The sequence below is a fragment of the Protopterus annectens genome, chromosome 17.part0, assembly GCF_019279795.1.
Source record: "Protopterus annectens isolate FY-2018-M chromosome 17.part0, PAN1.0, whole genome shotgun sequence".
Lineage (NCBI taxonomy): Eukaryota > Metazoa > Chordata > Ceratodontiformes > Protopteridae > Protopterus > Protopterus annectens.
In genome coordinates this window covers 707557548-707585287 of record NC_056751.1, presented here as the reverse complement: position 1 = coordinate 707585287, position 27740 = coordinate 707557548, and the positions used below count along the sequence as shown (strand labels likewise).

General features: G+C 38.7%; 1 protein-coding gene across 42 annotated transcripts in view; it reads right to left on the bottom strand.

Moving 5' to 3' along the window:
• LOC122791684 (mucin-2-like) overlaps positions 1 to 27740 on the bottom strand; it is a 732148-nt gene that overhangs the window by 106574 nt on the left and 597834 nt on the right. The window lies entirely within an intron of this gene.

Genomic DNA, 27740 nt, shown 5'->3' with positions numbered 1-27740 from the left:
TATAATGTCTATGGTAAGCATTACAGTGTCAGTGCTCATCAAGAAAATGATCCTTATGTCTTACACAATAATCTGTTTACTCATACAAATCTGAGATCTAATAGCTCTCCCAGAGAGGAGGAAATTGCATTTTTAAGTGAGAGGTAACATCACTCTGTATGTACTTTAAGAAGATATTACTGAAACTTCTATGACCGCTTCAGTGACCCCTCACATATCTATAAACCTGTAGCATCTGATCTTTATTATATAAAGATTTATGTAGTTTTGTCAAAGACAGTTTTAAGAACATAAAAAATAAAAAAATTAACGCAGTTTCCAAAACCACCTTCAGTAAATATTTAAAGTTTTTTTTTTCAGTGGGCAAACCCCTTTGCATTCCCATGAGGGAGGAACTCCCCTCCCCGAATTGTATATACCAACTTCAAGGTTGCATAACAGCGGAGAAAAAGGCAGTCTACACTATTGATGAAAGTGGTTTCAGCAAACTGTTTTTGTTTTATTTGCTTTTGCCGAAACTGCCCATGATGACATGAAATGATACCATTATATACATAATTTTCACTAGTAACCGCATTGCTTCTTTTACTTGGGAGGGTTTCTGAGCTTCCAACATGATATTTCAAGTGGGTATGATTTATAAGATGCATTTTTTATTGCTCAAGGTCAAGCAAATTTGTCTGCTTCCAAGCTCTTTTTTTTTGTTCCTTTGGACCTCAGTGTTACAAGCCTGGGCCCCAACACCCAACATCCATACCAGGTCTACCAACTACTCTCCAACCCTCTCAGATTTGCTCTGTTTTTGCTGGAGCCGGTCATGGATCATGAGTGTGCCCTGGGGACATGTCTCATCATGTATGCTTCAATCTGGAGGACTATTTTTGTATGACCTACCCACTTCCCTTTCACCACTTACCACACTCATTGTTTACATCTGAGGGTAACTCTCCTCCATTCCGTCACTCCATCAGTCACACAAGCTGCTAATCAAACCAGGGCAGTTGGACCATAGTCAGGGCTTTATCCCTCCATGCCAGGTTCTTATTCTTTCCTTATTATTGTCAGAATAGCCCAATTCAAAGTAACAGACAGAGATGAGAACAAAATCCATCATGGGGTTTGCACCTTACAGAGCTGGGAAAGATCAGTGCTTCCCATCATATCGATCTACATACTTTATTCATCTCATTGGTGAAAACGCTTTGTTTTGGCGTTTCAACAAAAATACATTGCTGTGCACCTACTACATTATTTCACAAAACAAAACAAATCTGATGCACCACAACTGATTGCTTTTATTAAAAAACAAAAATGGAATCATAAAATGATAACATATACTCCAAGTATCAACAATGAGATCTTGTCTTAAAATTACTGAAATAAACGCTTTCGGCAAAATGCTTTTATCAGATCTTTAAAACACATTATTTGTTGAGCTAATTTAAATAGAGGCTTGAACAATCAGAATTTCCTTCTCACCCTTGTAAAACTGGCCTTAAAGGGAGGACTCCATTTAGTCCCTGTATCTTATTTGCTTGCATATCTGCAATCCACCTTATCTCAGCTATTTACATTAAATTACACAGATCTAACCTTGGACGTTTGGGTTGTATTTCCCCACACAAAGTTAAGGCCATGAAGAACATGTACTTATTTTAGGAGTTTGAAGTAATTTGGATATTTGGGTAACTCATCTAAGAACATCTGCATAGTTGTTTTATACATCCCTCCTGGTCAAAACACTCCCATTCCAGAAAATATTGAAGCCTGGATATCTGAAACAATAGTGAAACAAACCATTATCCTAGGGGATATTAACAGTGACTGGCAGACAATAACCTCACACTACCTACCAAGCAGTATAAACCTCTGTGGCTTTACTCAGCTTATAGCAAAAATAACATACGACACTCCACCCTGGATTGGATACTAGTCTCAAACCCTTTGAACTTTGCATCCTCAGGCACACTTCCTGACTCCTTAAGTGACTACCTACCAGCCTATACTCACAGGACTATCACTCAACTCACAAAGCAACACAAGTTCCAGACTATACGCAAATTCCAAGAATTCAGCAAAGACGTTTTTATTGAATGTCTAAAAGCTATAGACTGGTCCATCCTAGAAAGACTTACCATTAAAGATGCAGTTGAACATTTCAACAGCACCTTCCTAAACATTCTTAACTCCCTATCCCTTCAACGAATAAAAAGAATAAAAAATAACCATGTCCCATGCCTCACCAAATCATGTAAAATTCTAATGAAAGACAGGGACAATGCATGGACTGCCTGGTTAAAGAATAAAAATGACATAAATCTTCAGTTATACAGACAACTCCGCAATCAAACAAAAAGACAAATATTACTAGATAAAAATCAAACTATTCCTACATTCAAGATAACCACAAAAACAACCCTAAGCAATTTTGGTCCTCTGTAAAGTCACTGCTAAACCCAGGAATTAAAAATAATCCCAATCCATACCCCAGTATATCACCTCTTCGAACAGCCATCAAATTCAATACATACTTTACAGAGTCCATATCCAACCTGAAAGTAAACCCAACTCATCAATCCCAACTCACTATTTCTACTAATACCCCCAATACTAACATCTACACACCCCACACATCACACACACACACACACACACACACACAACCAACCCCTCACACATAACCAAAAACATTCCAAGCTTACTTTCTAGTCCATCCCTTTATCTCAGATAAAAAACTACCACAAAAACTGAAAACTTGCTCAAACTCAACAGACAACCTCCCAAAAGAATACCTAAAGCTTGCCACAGAGGCACTAGTATTCCCTGTTAGCATCGTAATTAATAGATCCATACCTGAATCACACATCCCTAACCTATAGAAAAGATCACACATTATCCTTTTATATTAAGGAGGCACCTCCACTGACATCACAAACGTTTATCCTACTGCAATCTTGTCCTCCCTCTAAGTTTCTACAAAAATGTGTGCAAAACAAACCAAAGCTCCTTCTCTTCACTCACAAACCCCATCACTCCAACAAAACAAACTTCAAGATCTTGTCAGCCAGCAATACTGAAACTGAACTGGTTCAGCATACCAAACTATTGTGTCACAATTGACGATAATCTCAAGTTTGACCTGCACATACAAACAGTATTAAAAAAAACACCAAAAACTAGGCATGCTATGCAGGAATAAAAACTTCCTCACAGCAGATACCAAAATTACCCTGGCCAAAACCTACCTCTTGCCCTCATTGTTATATGGGGCATCAACTCTAAATAACTTATAAACCTCCCTAAAAAAAAATAGAAACCTGCTATAGCAAAACTGCCAAATCTGCCATGAATGCAACCACTGTAACACAACACTGCAAAGCCCCACATTCCAAAAGATGGCTTCAGCTCCCCCTCCACCTCCAGTACATACAAATTACTATGGTATACAAATTCATCCACAACCCACTAGCTTGCCTTGCTCTTGGCCCATTAGTCAACTTTTATATCCCAAATTAACATCTCAGATCCGAAGACAAATGTCTCCTCATAACTTATAAACCTAACAAGACCCCAGGCCTACATCTTCACTCCTGCCCTGTGGCAAAACTATGGAACTCCCTTCCTTTAACTATCAAAACTGCTACTAACCTGCACTCCTTCACAACCTCTATAAAAGAATACTTCAGCAAAGCTTGGATTTGCTGCTGTTTGAGCACAGGCTGAGGTAGGGTAATAGCGTTTCTGCCTCTACTTTTTCAATCTCCACTACTAACCTACCCTCCCTTCCTCTACACATACACTCATACCTTTCCCACATCTATCCGTAATATTCCCTCTATCACACCCTACCCTCCCTTCCTCTACACATACACTCATACCTTTCCCACATCTATCCGTAATATTCCCTCTATCACACCCCACCCTCCCTTCCTCTACACATACACTCATACCTTTCCCACATCTATCCGTAATATTCCCTCTATCACACCCCACCCTCCCTTCCTCTACACATACACTCATACCTTTCCCACATCTATCCATAATATTCCCTCTATCACACCCCACCCTCCCTTCCTCTACATATACACTCATACCTTTTCCACATCTATCCATAATATTCCCTCTATCACACCCCACCCTCCCTTCCTCTACACATACACTCATACCTTTTCCACATCTATCCATAATATTCCCTCTATCACACCCCACCCTCCCTTCCTCTACACATACACTCATACCTTTTCCACATCTATCCATAATATTCCCTCTATCACACCCCACCCTCCCTTCCTCTACACATACACTCATACCTTTCCCACATCTATCCATAATATCCCCTCTGTCACACCCCACACTCCCTTCCTCTACACATACACTCATACAGATGTGGAAAAGGTATGAATGTATGCGTTCATGCGTAAATTTCATGTTAACTAGGATATTATCAGGGCCCATCAAAGCAGTGTTCTAAGCCTTAGACAGAGCAGTGAGAACCTGCTCCCTAATGATAGTTTGTAGAAAACTGATTGAGAGTATTTCATGGGAGAGGTGACTGAGGTGAAGGGGTAAAATGGGAGCTATATCTACTGGCTCTGTGTAAGTGGTTCCATTCAGAATAAGTTCAGCACATGTTGAGTTTTGACTTTAAGAATGCTAACTGAAGTAAGTGTTATGGTTATCCTTTGCTTCGGAGGTTATTTGTATCTCAGATTTGGCTTTGGTGGTCTTGATTAAGTCTGGGTTGTTTTTACCTTGCTGGACAATGTCCTGCCATTTTTTGGAAGTGATTTTCTTTCTTTTGTTATACAACTTATTTATGCTGGGATTCCACCAAGATGTCTTTTTTTAGAAGTTGTCCTATGTTTATTTCAGGTAGGTACAGCTGTTTTTATGCAGCTGTTTAGATGACTGTACAGAATTTCTGGGAACAATAACAAATACACATGTATGTTCTCCAGATTTGAGGGGCTTGGAATTTTGGTAAATTGTCACTTAGTAGGAGGTAGTTAGTTGGTAATAGTTTTTAAATGTTCTTGGCTTAATGTTCATTCCAAAAGAGACAGCCTTTGTGGCCCAACCTAACCAATGGCAACTTTACAATAGGAGGAGTGCATTTTTCCATGTTTGACCAGCTCAAGAATATTTGCACCCTTGGCGAGCATACAGACTAGCTGTTCAAGGTTATTTGTGTTAACAAAGTTCAGAAATCTCTGGACCTGTATGCCTGAGGTCATGTATGATTCCAGTTAATGCTGGAGTAGTTAAAGCTGTCCATGAATATTGTGCTGGATTGAATGGACAGTGTCTCTAGTATGTTCAAGATGTGATATGGGCTTCCTGGGTCAAGTATGGGGATGTATAGCTTGCAAGGATATGGTGTGTGACTTTACTTATGGTAACTTAGATGTGGAGAAGCTCTAGTGTATCATTATCATACTGTCTGAGCAGTCTTGAGGTGCATATTAATTTTTATGTCAATTAAAACTCCTCCACCTTGACACCATATCTGTGTCATAGCTAGTCTTAATGTGTGGAAGACATTACAGCCTTGCACTGCTGGGTTGCCCACTGCAGCTTTAAACCCATTCATGGTAACTGCACATATGTCTATATTCTCCAGGATGAGGTCTGCATGCTGGGAGCAGAGTTTCCTGTTTAGACACCTGGCACTGAGCAGTAACACCCTTAGCTTATTCTGAGTCCATTTAACTATGTCAGTAAGTTTATCATGTTGGCACTGCCTAAAAAGGTACTATTATGGTGGGCAAGCTCTTAGCCAATACTGGAAAATCTAAGGGGGACAGGTGCAGACTATCCCTGGTAAAGCTGAGTGGTCTTTTTACCATATTTTCCCAGGCAGACAAGTCTAGAAATAAGAAATATACTAGTTTGCTGCTCTCTCTAGCTTTATTGACAGTATCTCTAAAGGTTAGAAGTTCAGTGTTAGTTCTATGGGAGGGGCAGAAACAATGTGGAGTGGAGTATAGGAATCCTTTCTGCAGGAGACAGTTTAGCAATTGTTTCTGAATATATTTTTTCAAGTATTTTGGAGAGGGTAAGATTGCTATAGATCTAAAGTTAGTAATGTCTGTTGAATTTCCTCCTTTGTGTAGAGGGATGATGGGTGATATTTTCCATAGAGAGGGAACATGGGATTCTTGGACTGACCTATTTACAAGGATTGACACAGGGTAGGCAATGCTATTTGCTGCTATTTTAAGGATTTCTCTTGGAAGGTAATTAGCTGACTAGTAACAAAGTCGACTCCAAAAACCAAAGTACACAACAGAAGGAGACGAGAATAAATTCCTCATACTTTAATGAACAAATTGAGAGCTTTCATCCTGGTTTACTGGACTTCTTCAGTATAAATACAACCATAAAATCACCTTCCTTTATACAGCTCCTCAATAGATCAATTAACCAATTAGACAATTAAAAGAACAAATCAAATTAGAATGAGAAAAACTTCCTATGGATACATAAGTAAATATATATTCCCTAAAAAACAAAGTGTAAAAGTTAAACTGAATAAAATGTTCCAGTTTGGCCAAGTTGTCATTCCAAAAAATAATGATGTTATTCAAGTAGCAGCCATCATACCTCTCAGCCATACCGAATTCCTCGGTATTTACCGGTTCTGAGGGCAAAATAATGGGATACCATGAATTTCTGAGTGGCCTCTTCAATTCCCAATTTTTACTCAGCTGCAATGAGACAAGCTAGACCTGCATGTTAGCACAGAAGTCACCTCTGACCAATAAAGGGTGCAACAGTAACAGTTAACATCATGCCATTGAGTACCGTTTACTTCCTTCACCGCAAAAGCTACAAGACACTTCGAATCACAAAGCTTATATTTACTATAAAACTCCAAACGGCTCCCATGCATCTGGAGCATTTCTCCCTAGGCCTCCTCTGAAAATAGCCTTGTTCCTAGTCAGACTTTCCTGGTACACAAATGTTAAATAAATAAATAAATAAATAAATTTACTTTTAGTTTAAATTCTTCTTGAAGACAGAAAAATACAATGTAGTGCTACAGCTGCTAACCTGGAGGCACATACAAGGATGGTATTTCGGATGGCTGCCACAACACATCAACACTCTCACCTGCACTCTGAGATCACTACAACTACTACTACATTCCAGTATCACCTCCTCAGATGTCTTCATGTTATCTTCCTGCTTCCTTGTTGCTGCTGGTGACCCAATGGAAACAGAACACTGCAGTGACCCTTCCTTCTATCACCTGTTTTTTTTCCACTGAAAATTTATGGTGATGTGTGGATCAGGAGGCAGATAGCTCTGGAGGTGTTTTCATGTTTAACTGCCACCCCTGCTTTCTCATACTCCCCCTGCCTACTGTGGATGGGAAATTGAATCTCGCTGCAACATATAAAGGTAAGCTGAAGTTCCAATTTGTTTTTTTTTTTCAGCAAAGAAATCCATCCAGTCCTAAATGTCTTCTTTGCTAAACAATGGTAGTTTGCATGGTCCACAGAAAGTAAACATTTTTAATGGGTTGTTTAAGGCTTACATGCCACTTTAAGTAAAACAAGTCAGGACAAATTTCAACAGAACCAGTCAGGGACATTTTAAACTATTATGCCATTTTTTTTGGTTTAACGGGTTTGGGTTACCAGGGGGATCGACTCAAGAACAAGAAATCGTTTCATGTGATAGAGACTTAATCAAAAAAGAGTTCTGTGTAGGTAGAGTGAAAGCTGAATGATACTGATTTTCATAAAAAAAAGTGGGGAGGGTTATTAGCTGTCAGGCACAGAGATGCTGATCTTTCATAATGATTTAAACCACACTGTATTAATGATTCCATGTATTTTCCTATTCTTAGCTAAATAGCTCACAGAGTACTCAGTTCACAAATCGCAATATTAGATCATATTACAAGTTATTTGGAAACATACTGATTTTTTTTCTGGCAGCCCTTGTGATGCATCTTGCAAGCCAAAGCAAAGGAGGTCTACAACAGTTTTCTAGTATAGTGTTCTGAGTAACAGTACAAATAATATTGTTATATTTTAGTCAGATAAAAAAGAACTTGAAGTATCGCAGCTTACAGTCAGCTCATTGCTGGAAAACATTCAGGACAACTTTGATTTGCTGCATCAAGATAGCCAAGAGAAATATAAAGAAATGATCAAAGGAGCCCAGTCTGAAGATAGCCAAGAGAAATATAAAGACATGATTAAACGAGCCCAGTCTGAAGATAGCCAAGAGAAATATAAAGAAATGATAAAATGAGCCCAGTCTGAAGATGGCCAAGAGAAATATAAAGACATGATTAAACGAGCCCAGTCTGAAGATAGCCAAGAGAAATATAAATAAATGCTCATATGAGCCCAGACTGAAGATAGCCGAGAGAAATATAAAGAAATGATAAAACGAGCCCAGTCTGAAGATAGCCAAGAGAAATATAAAGAAATGATCAAACGTGCCCAGTCTGAAGATGGCCAAGAGAAATATAAAGAAATTATCAAACAAGCCCAGTCTGAAGATAGCCAAGAGAAATATAAAGAAATGATAAAACGAGCCCAGTCTGAAGATAGCCAAGAGAAATATAAAGAAATGATCAAACGTGCCCAGTCTGAAGATGGCCAAGAGAAATATAAAGAAATGCTCAAATGAGCCCAGTCTGAAGATAGCCAAGAGAAATGTAAAGAAATACTCAAATGAGCCCAGTCTGAAGATGGCCAAGAGAAATATAAAGAAATGCTCAAATGAGCCAAGTCTGAAGATGGCCAAGAGAAATATAAAGAAATGATCAAATGAGCCCAGTCTGAAGATAGCCAAGAGAAATATAAAGAAATTATCAAATGAGCCCAGACTGAAGATAGTCAAGAGAAATATAAAGAATTGATCAAACGAGTCCAGTCTGAAGATAGCCAAGAGAAATATAAAGAAATGCTCAAATGAGCCCAGACTGAAGATAGCCAAGAGAAATATAAAGAAATGATCAAACGTGCCCAGTATGAAGATGGCCAAGAGAAATATAAAGAAATGATAAAATGAGCCCAGTCTGAAGATAGCCAAGAGAAATATAAAGAAATGATAAAACGAGCCCAGACTTAAGATAGCCAAGAGAAATATAAAGAAATGATAAAATGAGCCCAGACTTAAGATAGCCAAGAGAAATATAAAGAAATTATCAAATGAGCCCAGTCTGAAGATAGCCAACAGAAATATAAAGAAATGCTCATATGAGCCCAGACTGAAGATAGCCAAGAGAAATATAAAGAAATGCTCATATGAGCCCAGTCTGAAGATAGCCAAGAGAAATATAAAGAAGTGATCAAACGAGCCCAGTCTAAAGATAGCCAAGAGAAATATAAAGACATGATCAAATGAGCCCAGTATGAAGATAGCCAAGAGAAATATAAAGACATGATTAAACGAGCCCAGTCTGAAGATAGCCAAGAGAAATATAAAGAAATGCTCAAATGAGCCCAGTATGAAGATAGCCAAGAGAAATATAAAGAAATGCTCAAATGAGCCCAGTATGAAGATAGCCAAGAGAAATATAAAGAAATGCTCAAATGAGCCCAGTCTGAAGATAGCCAAGAGAAATATAAAGAAATGCTCAAATGAGCCCAGTATGAAGATAGCCAAGAGAAATATAAAGAAATGCTCAAATGAGCCCAGTATGAAGATAGCCAAGAGAAATATAAAGACATGATTAAACGAGCCCAGTCTGAAGATAGCCAAGAGAAATATAAAGAAATGATAAAACGAGCCCAGTCTGAAGATAGCCAAGAGAAATATAAAGAAATGCTCAAATGAGCCCAGTATGAAGATAGCCAAGAGAAATATAAAGACATAATTAAATGAGCCCAGTCTGAAGATAGCCAAGAGAAATATAAAGAAATGATAAAACGAGCCCAGTCTGAAGATAGCCAAGAGAAATATAAAGAAATGATAAAATGAGCCCAGACTGAAGATAGCCAAGAGAAATATAAAGAAATGATCAAATGAGCCCAGTCTGAAGATAGCCAAGAGAAATATAAAGAAATGATAAAACGAGCCCAGTCTGAAGATAGCCAAGAGAAATATAAAGAAATGATAAAATGAGCCCAGTCTGAAGATAGCCAAGAGAAATATAAAGAAATGATCAAACGAGCCCAGTCTGAAGATAACCAAGAGAAATATAAAGAAGTGATCAAATGAGCCCAGTCTGAAGATAGCCAAGAGAAATATAAAGAAATGCTCAAATGAGCCCAGTCTGAAGATAGCCAAGAGAAATATAAAGAAATGATCAAACGAGCCCAGTCTGAAGATAGCCAAGAGAAATATAAAGAAATTATCAAATGAGCCCAGTATGAAGATAGCCAAGAGAAATATAAAGAAATGCTCAAATGAGCCCAGTATGAAGATAACCAAGAGAAATATAAAGAAATGATTAAACGAGCCAAGTCTGAAGATGGCCAAGAGAAATATAAAGACATGATTAAACGAGCCCAGTCTGAAGATAGCCAAGGGAAATATAAATAAATGATTAAATGAGCCCAGTCTGAAGATAGCCAAGAGAAATATAAAGAAATGATCAAACGAGCCCAGACTGAAGATAGCCAAGAGAAATATAAAGACATGATTAAACGAGCCCAGTCTGAAGATAGCCAAGGGAAATATAAATAAATGATTAAATGAGCCCAGTCTGAAGATAGCCAAGAGAAATATAAAGAAATGATCAAACGAGCCCAGACTGAAGATAGCTAAGAGAAATATAAAGAAATGCTCAAATGAGCCCAGTCTGAAGATAGCCAAGAGAAATATAAAGAAATGCTCAAATGAGCCCAGTCTGAAGATAGCCAAGAGAAATATAAAGAAATGATCAAACGAGCCCAGTATGAAGATAGCCAAGAGAAATATAAAGACATGATTAAACGAGCCCAGACTGAAGATAGCTAAGAGAAATATAAAGAAATGCTCAAATGAGCCCAGTATGAAGATAGCCAAGAGAAATATAAAGAAATGATAAAACGAGCCCAGACTGAAGATGGCCAAGAGAAATACAAAGAAATGATCAAATGAGCCCAGTATGAAGATAGCCAAGAGAAATATAAAGAAATGCTCAAATGAGCCCAGTCTGAAGATAGCCAAGAGAAATATAAAGAAATGATTAAACGAGCCAAGTCTGAAGATGGCCAAGAGAAATATAAAGACATGATTAAACGAGCCAAGTCTGAAGATGGCCAAGAGAAATATAAAGACATGATTAAATAAGCCCAGTCTGACGATAGCCAAGGGAAATATAAATAAATGATTAAATGAGCCCAGTCTGAAGATAGCCAAGAGAAATATAAAGAAATGCTCAAATGAGCCCAGTCTGAAGATAGCCAAGAGAAATATAAAGAAATGCTCAAATGAGCCCAGTCTGAAGATAGCCAAGAGAAATATAAAGAAATGCTCAAATGAGCCCAGTCTGAAGATAGCCAAGAGAAATATAAAGAAATGATTAAACGAGCCAAGTCTGAAGATGGCCAAGAGAAATATAAAGACATGATTAAACGAGCCCAGTCTGAAGATAGCCAAGGGAAATATAAATAAATGATTAAATGAGCCCAGTCTGAAGATAGCCAAGAGAAATATAAAGAAATGATCAAACGAGCCCAGACTGAAGATAGCCAAGAGAAATATAAAGACATGATTAAACGAGCCCAGTCTGAAGATAGCCAAGAGAAATATAAAGAAATGATCAAACGAGCCCAGTCTGAAGATAGCCAAGAGAAATATAAAGAAATGATTAAACGAGCCAAGTCTGAAGATAGCCAAGAGAAATATAAAGACATGATTAAACGAGCCCAGTCTGAAGATAGCCAAGGGAAATATAAAGAAATGATCAAACGAGCACAGACTGAAGATGGCCAAGAGAAATATAAAGAAATGATCAAATGAGCCCAGTCTGAAGATAGCCAAGAGAAATGTAAAGAAATGATCAAACGAGCACAGACTGAAGATTACCAAGAGAAATATAATGAAATGATCAAACGAGCCCAGTTTGTGAAATGTAAGTTCTTCATTGGTGATTTTGGGTTATTAAGATGCTTTGGACCAAAAATCAGTCTCATTTGTACATATCTGTTGTGTTTTGTAGCTGTCCATATAAAAGTCTTCAAGAGTGCCAGTGCAGAAGTTCAGTAAATCTTGTGTGTTCCTAAACAGAACGTTCCTTTTGCCATAACTTTCACTATTAGGAACATTCCACTGACTTTTACTATTTGGGAATATCCTGTCAGTGAGATGCACACTGCTGTTGTGTGGGCAAAGGACTTATAAGAGTGATAGTGTGTATGTGTGTTGGGGGGATGCACTGTACAGACGTTAGTGTTGGGGTGGTGCACTGTACAGACATTAGTGTATTTAACTGGTTGTTCGTTTGTTAATGAGAGCTGTTGACTAATGGATAGTGGGCCGGCCCAGGACCCATTTCAGCCACATTCAAACATTACAGCAGTATAAAACAGTACAAGCATTAACGTATACAAAAGTATAAGCAGTGAAAGAATTTAAAAGTAGAATTATACAATTTTTGAGGATAAAAAATAAAAGAATAATATATACATATTTGCCATAGTAATGATGAACATATACCAAAAAGGGTTAGTGACTGGTTTGTTACTGAGTTACTAAAAACAGTAAATAACAAGTACGTGTATATGTATTTGTGTGTGTGTGTGTGTGTGTGTGTTTGTGTATGTGTGTGTGGGTATGTGTGTAATATATGTATGTAAGTCAATGAATACTACAATCATGTCTGAAATTAGTCATTCGTAACTTATCGTGCAGAAAATGCTTGATGATGGTATCCCACAATTCCACTGGAGTCGGTGGGGTTGCATAATTTTAAATGTAAATTTTATGTTAACTGACTTTTCTTGGGCCTTGTCCAGATTTTTGATGTTTCCAGGTTGAGAGGTATTGCAGCCATATAATACCTAGCAGTTTTTAAATTCTGATGAAAAAACATAGGTGTTTTCCCAGTGAGCTAACACTATATTTGCAAAGATGGGGGCACATGCTGCCTCCATAGCTACACCGTTTTTCTGCTTATACAATTTTTTTTTATCAACCACATTGATCTTGGACCCAGGAGTGGACCATCTGATGACTTTTTGGAACTGAAGGAACTTAAGTGGCGGATTAGACATAATGCCACAAAAGCCCCTGGGCTCAATGACAAATTGTCCATAAGTAACATTTTAAAGTTAAAAGCTGCCTATGCTTAATAAGAGTATTTATATAGCTTGGGTAGGATTACTGTCAAATGTTTATTGTTTTTACATTAACATTATTTTTGTAGGTGATTTTATTACACTATGGTGGTTAAGTTCTAACCTGTAGTCTCAAAGACAAGTTTAACATGGTAGTAGTGACTATTTCTGTGTTAAACTTGGACAGGTTACATGTTGTTTTATAAACATGCTGTTTAAGTGGATGTGTCAGTTTTCTGGTTGTATAGATTGGGAGATGGTCCCTGAGAAAGTCTAACATTTTACCTGTGGTGTTGGTGAAATTACTAGGGTCTGACACTAACATTTAGTCTAATAAAGAGTCTGATGTCTTGCTGTAATATGTGAGGCTATTAATTAGATGTGTGGTACTGTATACGTTTATGCTGGATGTTGGGGTGTTAGAGGGGATGAAAGAACAGACAAGGCCGGTGGTAATCTCCAAAAAGTTTATGTAAGCGCTTTTGTTGAACAAGTAATCCAACTTACACAAGACAACAGTTAGACATTCAATTTAAAATATTCCAAAAGGAAATGACATCAGCAATAATGTCAGCAGGAAATTTCATCAGAAATAATGACATCATAAACAATCCCATACATATAAAAACTAAATATAAATAAAAATATGTTGTTTGTACAATACTACTATGAATAAAGCTATAATATTAAACAAGAATAGTTTATATACGCCAATTATAAAATAATGCCTCCCAAACAAAACTTATTCATCTTTGAAGTGCTTTTAACTTTAAAATACACTTCAAATAGCAATACTCATTGAGACCTGTATAGGCAGAAGCATTAAGTTTCAACTTCCAATACAATTCTCTACTATCTAAAATGAATTGCCATGGGCCACCTCTCTTGTTTTTTTGTTACCTGCTCAATAACAATGTATTCAAAGGAGTGTCCCTCATGTTCCGTGATATGTCTAGCCAAGCATTGTTGCCATTATGCCTGTCAATACTGTATTGGTGTTCATAAATTCTCTCCTTAAGATGTCTCTCAGTCTTACCAATATAAAATGCAAAACAGTATTGGCATAAGGCGATGTAGACAACCCCAGCACTTTCATAATTAAATCTGCCTTTCAGATAATGAATGGTGTCATAAATGCAGAAACCTACTTGACACCTTTATAAGATGGCAACTTCTACAGCACCCACATTTGAACATACCACATCTGGCACTGTGATAAACATTAGTGTTTTCTAATAAATTCTTCAGATTAAGGTCACATCTGAATATCATACTGGGGCCATCAGACAACCTCTTTCCGACTGAAACATCTTCAGTTAGTAAACACCAGTTCTTAGTGAGTATATTCCTTAATCGTCCAGCGTCTAACGAATAAGGTGTGCTAAATTTCAATGTATAATTCACACTGTTGTCAGCAGGTGTAGTCATCTCATCAGGGGCATGTATATGAGTGTTGGCAGGGGTAATTGATTCTCCATCCAACAAAGGTTTAAACCAACCAGACCGCCTATTAACAACTATCTCATCAATAATAGTGTTTAAAAGATCATCAGGGTAGGGCCTAGCTGAAAACATCTCTCAAATGTTCACATTACAACAAAAAATCATTATTAAGGGTGACCACTCTGGCCGCCCTCACTAACTGCCCATTAACCACCGCCTTTTTCTGATAAAAGGGGTGGTTACTCTCAAAATGTAAAAAATTATTTGAGTATGTAGCCTTCCTAAAAATTTTGGCTACACTTCTCGAATTCACATAGTCTTTAACAAGAAAAATGTCCAAGTAAGAGATGGAATCAACCCCAAGTTCAAAGGTGAAGTTCAAGAAATCAGTTCAACTGGAAATGTCTTCCACAAACATCATAGCTTGGTGTTTATCACCTTTAAAGATGATAAAAATGTCGTCCAAAAATCTTGTGTACCAGACAACATATTGTTTAAAGCTATCACATTTGAACAAATATTCCTCCTCCCAAAAGGCCATCACACTATTCTCAAAACTCCTTCCACAAGGGGAACCCATCGCTACCCCTGATTTTTGCAAATAGTAGCAATCAGTAAAAAAGATGAAGTTATTTGAAAGTACAATGTCAAGTAAATACTCAATTAAATCCATCTCGTCTCCTGGGGAGCCCTTTTTCAATAAAAACTCCCTGACCCAAGCGATGCCCAAAGTTTGTGGTATCACAGTATACAAATCCCTAACATCTATAGTTAGGAAACTGTAGTCAGCTACAAAGGTCAGGGAGTTCAAACATTTCAGGAAATCCCAGGAGTCGCGACATATTTGAGGTACAGTTTTCAAATATTTCTGCAAAAGACTGTCAACATATTTTGTACAGCCATATGTTAAACAATTTCTCCCATTAACAATAGGGAGCAATAGTGGATTGACTTCACTTTTTTGGAGCTTAGGATGTCCAAATATAGTTGGAATGATGGTAGAAAGAATGTTCAGATAGTTAAAAATACGTATATCTACCCTAGAATCAATGAATAAATCATTAATATGAGATCTAACACGTTGACATGCACCATTGTACTCATTCAGTGAACATTCAACATAAGCATCAGAATTCAATATATCCAAGATTTTATTAACATAGTCATCTTGATTCATAAAAGCAAGACCACCCCCCCCTTATCAGGGTTTAAGATCCTAACATCAGCATTCTTAATTTAATTTAAAGCATAAATCTGATCAGTGGTAGCATTAACATCTGCAAGCATTCGATTACAGCAACATAAAGCATGCCTGATGTCCAACTCACAAACTTTTTCAAATAGTGTTGTGCAAGACAGGATTAAATACACTAGGCACACGGAGATTCTGTAGTACAGACTTATTATTACCTAATAACAACATTAAATTCAATTTACGAGTGAAGGTTTTTAAATCAACTAAGGTACCCACCAAATCAGCTCTTCTAGATGGTATGAATGTAAGTCCCTTTGCTAAAAAGTCAATAAGCTGAGGAGAGGGAATATAGGAAGAGAAATTATATATTTTAAAGTCACCTAAGAATTTGTTGCAATCTGTGGTCCAGGTAATGCATTGTTCAAAACTGCATTGGAATTAGTATTGGATGTATTTACACAATGCACTTCCTCCACCTCCTGTTGTTCCTCTTCTGTCATCCATTGGTTACAGGGTGAGTGTTCGTAAACTGAGTATCCTGTCTCACAGGATTCTAAAAACCCTGATTTCCACTGTTGTCAGAAGAGCCTTCATTTCCAACATTAACAGAACGCTCACAAAGTGGTTCACTATGCCGTACGTCAGGGACGGCGTTCTCATGAATATTCAGGTTGTTTCCAGTCCTGGAAGCAACCAAAGGGCTGTTAGGGGTATTCAAAGAATTATTAGTGCTCGTAGAGTCTGTAGAACTAGAAGGAAGTGGATATGCCCTTCTGTTAAGATAATCTAAGCGATCTCTTTCTAATTTCTTGATTTTAGTGCCCTTCAGTTTTATTAAGGCACTGTCAATGCTGGAATATATGTGTAGTCTCAGATTTATAATTCCTGACTAATAGTTGCAAAAATTCACATACCTGTGAATCAAAAAGGTTTAAAAGTTCTTGATGGAAAGGGGAGTCACGGAACACCCTCATTGGAAATCTCCATTGGCGTAGTCCTTTGGAGATCTGATGTCTCGAAATATTAGAGGGGATGTCCAATAAATTGATATTCACATCACATATTAGCATTTTTTCTTGTGGAATTGATGCGGATATCTGATGTAGGATATCTTCCAGTGTAGCTGCATTGTTTTCAGGTGGGATGTAAAGGACAGGAATACATGTTTGTTTATTTTCAGGAAAGAAATAAGAAGCTCTGCTGAACTGAATTTTGGTGTTGGTTTGTTGTGGGGTTAATATGGTAGTTATTGTGAACTATTAAAGCAATACCACCACCTTTCCTCTTTATATGGTCATAACGAAAAACAACAGAAGCCACAAGCAAATATTCAAAAAACACCAAAAACAAGAAGAAGTCAAGTAGTAGGATGAAAAAGATAATCAATTTAATACATCCGTCCTGGTACCTCGGCAATTCACCTTCAGTGGAACAAATAACCATACAAACACATCCTCTTTTATATGCTCATCAATTAATCCATTAAATTACTATTTCATTACATCATTAACCCTTGTGATGCTTATACTTCAAATACAATCAGCAAACCACTTTATATAAAGCAGTACATACTCATTACATACTTTTATAAACTACTTAATGCTGAACTGTGTAGAAGACAATACAAAAATGTATTTAAAATATATTTAAATACATATTAGTTCATTCAAATTTCATAAATTCTTTACCACATATTATATAACATTCATTAAATATTCACTAAATATTAAACTATACATAATAAAAAATAAATAAACATATAAAGCATTTAAATACACATAAGTTCATTCAAAGTTCATTAATGTGACCTAAATACTTCACCACTACTATAATTTTTACACTATAATGCCACTATCTAAATTCATTCCTCTGGGGTACAATGTATGATAGCCTAAAATCATTCTATATTCTAACCTGCTTAGTTCAGTCTTAAAATTTCCTGCACAGAAATGTGGTCTGGCAAATACACTAAATGAAAAACCCTCAATATTGCCGTTATGTTATTTGATAAAATGAGAGGCCACGTGTTTCCCCTCCTAATATCTCCCAAATGCTCTAAAATGCGAACCTCAACCTTCCTGGTGGTTTGTCCGATATACCATATATAAAGTGGTTTGCTGATTGTGTATTCTAGCATGATTAATTAAAGGGATGTGTATTTAGCATGATTAATTAAAGGGATGCTTATTCTAGCATGATTAATTAAAGGGATGTGTATTCTAGCATGATTAATTAAAGGGATGTGTATTCTAGCATGATTAATTAAAGGGATGTGTATTCTAGCATGATTAATTAAAGGAATATGTATTCTAGCATGATTAATTGAAGGGATGTGTATTCTAGCATGATTAATTAAAGGGATGTGTATTCTAGTATGATTAATTAAAGGAATGTATATTTTAGTGATGTCAGGTAGAGTAGAAATAGGAATTAATAAGGAAGCAAAAAGTGGCAGGGCTGTAGGATATATAATGGCAGTGAAGTATGAAAGCTGGTAGACGGTAGGTAGGAAGGAAGGACGGGACTTAGGTTGTCCTGAGACATAAGAAATAGAGGGGTTTGGAAGGACAGAGTATGAGGACATAGTTGTGATAGGAAGAAGTGAGGGTTTATTTGGGGAAAGTAGAAGCTGAAATGTAGAATAACAGATAGATACTGTTGGGGATGGGTCTGAGTAGGAATGGATATAATGCAAAGCGGTATGGGAGGGAGAAAGATTGTTGGAAATGATGCTAAATGTTAGATGGAAGTAGATAAATAGGAAAACAGAAACAAGAGTGTGTGTACGATAATGACATAGTTGTTTGGGGAGGGTTATGGAATGGGTGTCACGGGTGAAAGGTGTATATGGAAAGTATAATGGTAGAATAAGAGGAGGTGGGTGGTAATTGGGGTATAGTAGGGGAGCAAAGTAAAGTGAAGCTGGGCATAGTTGTCTTCCCACCCTCAGGCCGATTATAGCAGACAGCAATCAGTCTGTTGCTGATATGGAGCAGTTAACAAGGCGGCACAAAGTAAAACAGGTTTTCTTTCAATTACTTACTGCAGCCACAAAGAAGCTTGGGAGACTAAGTATTCGGCATATACAGTGTAATCTAGTGGTCAAGAATAAAGATACTGCCCAACATAGTGAGTGGTCTTTAGAGTGCAAGGACTACTCCTTTGCGGGAAATGTCACAGCCACTTTCCAACACCATTGTTTGCTTATTTAAGCTCCACAGATCCAGTTTTGGCATCCTGCTGACTACAATAGCAACAGGAAGGAGAAAGAGATACTCTTTGTGCCTCCATTTTGATTTTTTCATAATTTACTGCTCTCTGCACTTGTTTTTTATCATTTTTAATTTATTTGTATTTGCATTAATATTGCATTACAAACTCAAGTGTGCTAGCTTGTACTGCATTTCAAATGTTTTTGCAAAAAAAAAAAAAAAAGTTCTAAGCTTGTTTCCTACCTTTCCTGCAACTAGTCTAGTCCAGATAAAGATTTGCTATATCCAGGACAGTTTTGTAAGTTTCTGAGCCCCCCAGATCTTTCTGTGTTGGAGGGAAGCCTTATAGCTTATAAGTGGGAGTGGTAAGCACTAGGTAGCCTATCTACCACAAGAGGAGTGGTTTCTGCTCCAGAAATTGTAGTTTATTGGCCGTTTGGGCAGTTTTTCCAACCATTTCATCTTTCTGGTTTAAAACCCTGAGTTTGCATGGTTTTGCACACTGTGCAGCGGCACTCAGCTGAGGTAAACTATTACCAGTGCCAGAAAGTCTTCTCTTCAATTTTTCCCTTAGAGCATGCTTTTTCTTTTACTTCTTGCACTTCAATTAGCTTAATAGGCTAGCATTTTAACAGGCTTTTGTAGCATTTATTGTAGCACACTTAAGTGCTATCAGCACTCGCTGCTCCTACGCAGTAACAGCAACTGTACTTATTAGTTATGACCACCCCTCCTGGTATGATTGTAGGGCAGCTTCATGTGTTTTCTCCTTATAACCTGGTGCACTTGGGCATTCTGAGACAGTGTGGCAACTGTCTAATGTACACAGACAACCCTCTCATCTTACCTCCCAACACTCATACATGTGAGAGATGCAGTTATATCACCCATGCAGTAACAGCACTAGTACTTATTAGTTATGACCACCCCTCCTGGTATGATTGTAGGGCAGCTTCATGTGCTTTCTCCTGCTAACCTCATGCACTTGGCATTCTGAGACAGTGTGCAACTGTCTACTGTACACAGACAACTTTCTCCTCTTACCTTCCAACACTCGTACATGTAAGAGATGCACTTATATCACCAAACTGGAAGCAGTGCACACTCCAACCAAGACCAGACTAGCTGGTTAAAAGGAGAAGGTCAACACCTGCAACTCACTACATAGAACACACGGCCCCCCAAAACACCAACCATTATAACCCACACATAGAAACACAAACCATACAACCACCTTCATGGAAGCTCTCAATAAAAATTTACCCAAATAACAAAGACCCCTGAGACAGAAATGCATTCGACCACCACAACACAACACCAACCCCAGGACACATAGCTCACCACCACAGTGTGCCCCTCAACCTAAGCCCTAAAGGCAAAACACATTGCTCAATGTACTAATCATAGGAGACTCAGTTGTGAGGCACACTGATGTCCCACTCGCTAGGTTGAACAAGGAGAAGGTGACAGTCAGTTGTCTATCAGGTGCCAGGATCCGCCACATAACACATGCACTCAGGTCACTCCACAACAAGTACAAATATGACTCAGTCATTGTCCATGTGGGCGTGAATGACCTGATATGTACCTCTGTAGACTACATGAAAAGAGATGTGATGGAACTCTCGGATTATGTGGCCCAGGCAGATATGATCCTAGCCCTGAGCAGTATTCGACTGTCACCCAGAATGATACCACAGTACGAGCAGAAAATGATTGACTTCAACAGTTGTCTAAGTTTCTGGTGTCATTCTAAGGGGATCCAGTATTTGTCTGCCTGGGATGACATGATCAACAGACCTCAATGCTTTGCCAGAAACGGCCTGCATCTGTCACCCCTGGGATTCCAAGTACTGGCTAAGGCTGTTGCCACCCCTATAGTGCCTTTTATTAGGTAGTGTTTCAAAGACCAAAAATTCCACTGTAACAGCTACAAACAAATGCAATCTGAGGGTCAGGCTGCTCAATGCTAGAAGTCTAAGTCTCAAGATGCAGTCACTCAAAGCTCTCCTTAAAATGGAGAATGTCGACATTTGTGCTGTAATGGAAACCTGGATTAAAGAGGCTGAAAGCACGCTTGTGCTCCCATGCTACATCTCATTCCATACCTTTCGGCCCCAGAATATGGTCAGAAGCTCCAAAGGCACTGGTGTCTCCATATTCTTAAAGGATACACACACCTCTAGACTGGTAGCCCAGCATAAGGCATCTGAGCTACTTCAGGTACAACTAACACTGGGTAAGATGGTGATACAAGTCATACCCTGCCATAGAACCCCAAAAATGTCACTAGACTCAAACTCCAAGTTCCTAAGCACCTTGGAATCTATCAAGGTCCAACCCAATACTCTCATACTGGGTGACTTCAACTACCCTTCCATCAACTGGGAAAACTATTCAAGTACCAATGTACTGGCCCAAAACTTTCTGGAATTTATCAGTTCCAATGCCCTGGACCAGCTCATTCTGACCCCCACTAGAGGAAGCAACATCCTCGACCTGGTTATTACCAACATGGGAGACTGTTGCTCCACACCTACAGACAAAAACTCCCTGGTTAAATCCGACCACAAACTGATCGCCATGGAAATCTCCATATCACCTACACCCCTGCTAAGGTGACCACCCTGAAATTGGGCTCCTTAAAACAGAGGTGGCTAACTTCTCAGCACCCATGCCAATGGAAAATAGCTACATGACTGCTGAATCATACATCAATGCACTGTACGAGCATGTACACAAAATGCAAGGACCTTGCCATACCCAATAGAACTAAGACACTCTCCTCGAAAAAAAGGAAGCCAATCTGGTGGTCCCAATCCATCAATAAACTCTACAACAGAGGGAAAATACTGTTGCAGAAAAAAAAATGAAGTCACAAGACTGGAAAACCTCCCCTTATCAGCCTCAACAAAAAGCTGAGATCCCTTATCAAATCCTCTAAAGCCAGCTATGAAGGCAGAATTGCGGCTGACACCAAAAACAACCACAAAGCCTTCTATAGCTATATCAAAAACCTCCAAGGCAATACCCAGATTTGCTCTGTGTTACTGCATAATGGCACCTCCTATACTGAGTTAACAGATATAGCCAACATCCTGGCCAACAGATTCAGTACCAACTTTACCCCCCCAAGGGCCCTATCACAATACCAGAAGAAAGCCTGGTACCCACCATTTCTGTGGCACAGGTAAATGCTGCATTGTCAAAAGCTAAGTATACAGCATACATGGGATCTGATAATGTCCCTGGCTGTGTCCTACATGAGCTACAAAATGAACTGGCACAACATCTGTGTACCCTGTTCAATCACAGCCTTACCTCAGGCTATGTCCCTAATGAATGGTGCACTGTACAGTCAACCTGCTCCATAAAGGGGGAGCAACTGCAGACCCTGATAATTATCACCCCATTAGCCTGATAAGTCTGGTATTCAAAGCTATGGAATGCATCATCATGGACCTGCTTAACAAAGATATTGGCAATCTCCAAACTCTTGACCCCACACAGTTTGGCTTTGTCAAGTGGAGATCCTGCCTACTGAACCTGGCTGACTTCTTCGAGTCAGTCACCAAGGCTGTGGATGAGGGTAAGGCAGTGCATACAGACTACCTCAACCTGGTCAAGGCCTTTGATACCATTCACCACTCAGGTACCATTGATAAACTCACCAAACTAGGCATCAATCCTTACATCACTATGTGGGTTGCAAATTGGTTCACAGGACCCACAGAGTGAAAGTTGTGGATTCCAAGTCAGACTGTCAACCAGTCACGAGTGGAGTTCCACAGGGCTAGGTCCTGGGCCCTCTCCTGTTTGGCATCTACGTCTCAGATGTCCAGCCCAAGACAGTAGGACTCTGGTTGATCAAGTTCACTGATGACTGCAAGCTAGGAGACATTATCAACTCCACAAGTGATGCAGACATCCTACAAAAGGGCCTCTCTGAGACCAATGACTGCTGTCAGAACCGTGGCCTGAAGCTTAATGCCAAAAAATGTGCTATCATCCCCTTTATTAAAAACTCAGTTTGCACGAATTACCACATTGATGGGAGCCCACTGAACACTGAAGAGATAAGAGATCTGGCACCCAGGTCAAAAGCCACCTCACGTTCGACCAACACACTGTCGTCAGAAAATCCTTCTACGTGGCACATCTTATAACCAAAGGTTTCGCATCCAGGAAGAAAGAGGTCATCATCCATCTCTACTCATCCCTCATTAGACCAGTCATTGAATATAACGCCCCATTCGGCATGTACCTGACCAGACACCTACAACAGCAGGAGAGGCCACAAAAGTACCTCACAAAAAGGATCCTAGGCCTTAAACACATGTCCTACATGGACAGACTCAAGAAACTTCAGCTGTTCTCAGTCTCTTATCATCTACTTAGAGGTGATCTCTGCTTGACTTACAAAGCCATGTCTGACCCAGCCCTACTTGAAATGCTACACCTAAAGAAATCCCAATCCCCCCTGCTCCACATGCTCCAGAGATCAAAACCTCATTACCACAATTAACAGAACATGCTGGAGGGACAGGTTCATCTCCCAAAGACTGCCCATACTCTGGAATAAGCTTTCCATTCATGCCAAGCAGAGCACCTCGCTGGCCCTCTTCAAGAGAAATCTTGAAGAGTGGATGGGTAATAGAAAGTTTACCCCAGGGATCACTCCAGCTGACTTACTTGATAGGGGGACTGTGAATTACTATCAGGTGGCACGGTGCCTGGCAATTCTTTTTGGGCTAGGCTTGTAAAGACTCCAGGGCCATTAGCCTAGTACACACCTATGAACCTATGACTACAGGGCGGTATGTATTTGACTAGTTAAAGTTAATAAACAGCAATGCTCTTCAGGTTAAAATTACTTACATTGCACAATGAGAATATTCTTATTGAAAACTTTCACAATGGTGACCCTTGTGGCAGAGCTCTGCTGCAGCTTCAGGGTCAGGGATGGATGCAGTGACCACAGGCTATTGCACAATGACAATACTCTCAGTGAAAACGTTCACAGAGGTGATCCTTGTGGCAGAGGTCTGCTGCAGTTTCGGGGTCAGGGATGGATGTAGTGACCGCAACTATTGCATAATAACAATATTCTCAGTGAAAATTACAAATAATATAAAAATAATAATTCAAAATTCATATGACTATACAGGGCAGCATAAGGTGCTACTGTAAGATGATCAGCATTGCACAAAGATGCTGACTTTAGAGCAGCACAGAAAACTGCAAACAAAAGGACCCTCTGGCTAATGACCAAATTTCACTAAAGGCTGGCCAAAATGATTCCCAGCTTGGAGAAAGATGAGGCTGCCTCACACTGATATGGGAATGTAGGCCTAATGCCTTGCAATGTAGAATCCCTTTACAGAGCCAAAAGTGCAGGAATGCAACAATTATTTACCAGCAACAAAGAAAAAGTAAGAAATTATACACAAGACCACCTGGAAGGCTTCTCAAAAGTGCATATCTCATCAGTCATAAAGCAGTACAATATTAGGGCATTTTTAAAAGATTTAAAGGCAAAAGTCAGCAAATAAAGCAGTAGTACTCTAATGCAGTTAAACAAAGTATGAAACAGAAAAAATAAATCTCTTATCTACCAAGGATGGCGCAGGATTAATTCAGGACCCTCTCAATGTGGCAAGGATGCAAAGCAAATGGGAGAGCTATAGAAATGGGCTCAGAGTAGTACAAACATGCTGACTTTATAACAGAACAGAAAATGTCTAAAATGGACAAAATAAACAAAGTGGCCCTCTGGCCAATGTCCAAATCTCACTAAAGTCTGACCAAAGTCATTTGCAGCTCAGAGAGAAATCAGGTTACCTCAAACTGCCCCTAGAATGCAGTCCTAATCCCAATTAATGTAGAATCCCTTTAACAAGGCCAAAAGTGCAGGAATGCAACAATCAAGTTCCAACAACAGATATAAAGTGGCAAATTACACAGTAACACTGCACGGAAGGTTTCTTAAAAATGAAGATCTTAGCAAACAGTACACTATTAGGGTGCTTTAAGAAATATTTAAAGGCAAAAGTCAGCAAATAAAGCAAAAATAAAGCAATAACAGTCTAATACAGTTGAAGTACAAAACAGTAAAGTAAATGTCTTATCTGGCAAAGATGGTGCAGAATTAATTCAGGGCCCTCTTAGAGTGCACTGAGGAAGCTGAGCAGATGGGAGCATATTTCCTCCATCTTTATGAATAAGTTTCCTTAACTGCTGATTCTTGTTGCTTCAAAAATGAATGCTATATCATCAAAGGTACAATTGTTATTTAATTTATCTGATAACCAGATATGTAAACTTGTCAAAAGAACAATTTCAGCAATTAAATGTATTTCTTGGTTTAGTGGATCTTACATAAGAAGTTTTATTTCTTTTTCTTTTTAGTTTTAATGAATAACCCAACCTGTAAACAAGGAAGGCTTTATATGGTAATTAAGGAGCAAAATGTTATGGTTTGCTATAAATGAATACATATCCCATCAGGAACACATGCAGAGCTGAGTTTCATGGAGGGGAATGGACTAAGAGAAAGATAAGGAGAAAGTGACTATGAGAAGGGATTGTCCTACATGAAATTCTGTCTGGCAGCATTCCCAAGTTTAATGAATGGTGTATGCCCCCCAAGAGGGCTAACTAAACATAGGTGGCATATTTTTTCTCAACATTAATTTACCACGAACAGGGGATATTCATCTTGAATCAGAATGTAATTTTACATGTGGCATGTAAAATATGTTAAAGCCATAGAGATGATAGAAGCTTTCATGAGAATCAAAGATAGCCAAGAAGTGGTTAAATGTTATGAAATAAGCTGATTCAGTGGCGAGGCCTTTGGGAATTCTGTGGCTTTTCTTTGCTGTAGCAGCCACAAGGTGGTTAAGCTTTTGGCTTTGGGAGAGCAGCTGTTAAAGATTATGAACTATGATGCAGTGTGAATACATGCATCAAATCATTCCTCTTTATTAAAGTGATAGGTCTGATAATTAGCATAAGTTTATTTTTCTTTTCAGCAACCAAGGAATAGGCTTTAGCCCAAATATAAGACTGAGTTGATGGGAACAGCGAATTTGGGGGTAGAGCAGAATTCCCTTCTTTATTACTATTCCTTTAAGGCTGTTGTGGACCCCTCATTGCAGGAAATTAGTGACAAGCTATAATATAAATCAGGCTCACACGCATTCTTTTACAGATATTGCTGAGGACTAAGTTGTGACCCCTGTATTTCAGCAGTTTGAAGTCGATATTCTACAATTTACACAACTGAAGACTGAGTACTGGTTCCATAGGTAATACGTTTGTATTTTGCCTGCAGCAATAGGCTTAAAGAAATGTTAAAGGGATAAGAAATTATCAAGGGCAGGTAAAAGTTTGTTTTGAGGAACAAATCCCAAATCCTTTAGTGTGGTCCACCACATGTTTAGAGTTATTTTTGTAAAGGGAGGTGTTAAGTTGTCAGGTGATTAATATTGACAGACTCCAAATTCAATATTAAAATTTTTAATCCAAACATTCGAAGCAACAACAGGTACAGCAAAACATTAATCCAACAGGAAGAGGAACATCCAGTCCTTATCACATCCCCTCTGTCTCCCTCCTTCTGCCTTCCTCTATCTCCACCTAGTGGCACAAGGCCAGAACACAACAGGAGGACAAATGCTTCTAATGTGGTGTTGCCTAAACTATTGTACTTTAGTCAAAATAAGGGATCCTAAATGTTTTAATTGCTATTATAACAATCTGTATTCTGAGGCTGATACTTTGGGACTTTGAATAACTTTCGTTCGGCTTCTCCCGTTAGGGGTTACCACAGTGGATCACCAGTCCGCAGACTGAGTGGCAGTGAAGTTTTTACATTGTTGAGTTCTCAGCCTGGCACCTAACCTTCACAGAAAGCACACACACACACACACACACACACACACACACACACACACACACACACACACACACACACACACACACACACACACACACACACACACACAGCTACTGCATGTGTTTAAAAGTCATTCGACCGCAGAAAGCGCTCCAGCCAAGAATCAAACTGCAGAACCTCTTGCTGTAAGACGACAGTGCTAACCACTGCTGAATATGTATGCCTTTTAGAACAAGTGCAAACTAACCATGCTGTTGTTGAGAAACCAGATTTGATAGATGCTCCACTATGATCAGTAAATATGAATGAATTCCTTGCCAACTTTTCTTGAGAGAAAACTGCGGTAATGCAATGGAATGGGTAAAGACAGTCTATATAAAGCTCACCTGAAAACTTTTGGGGTAATGTCTACAATTGTATTTTTTAACTGCTACAGGGCTAGCCACCTGGTGGTGTCAACTTCAGCTCTAGGTGATGTCACTGTTGATGTGACATGCTGGCCCAATGCACAGAAATGGGAAAAATGGGGTTGATTCCTGGCTCCCTACCTTCTACAATTTTACTTCTTATAGGTGGTCTTTATAATTAGAAATGTATGATCACTTTGAAACATGCAGCAATATCAGTAATACTAAAATCAAACAAATACAATATACCCTGCCCATTTTGTAGTCTTAAATAGGCCTACAAACAGTTTGTTTCAATGTTACTTGCATACTTTCTGGGTTTCTGGAGTCCTGGGAGAAGACTAGAATGGGTTC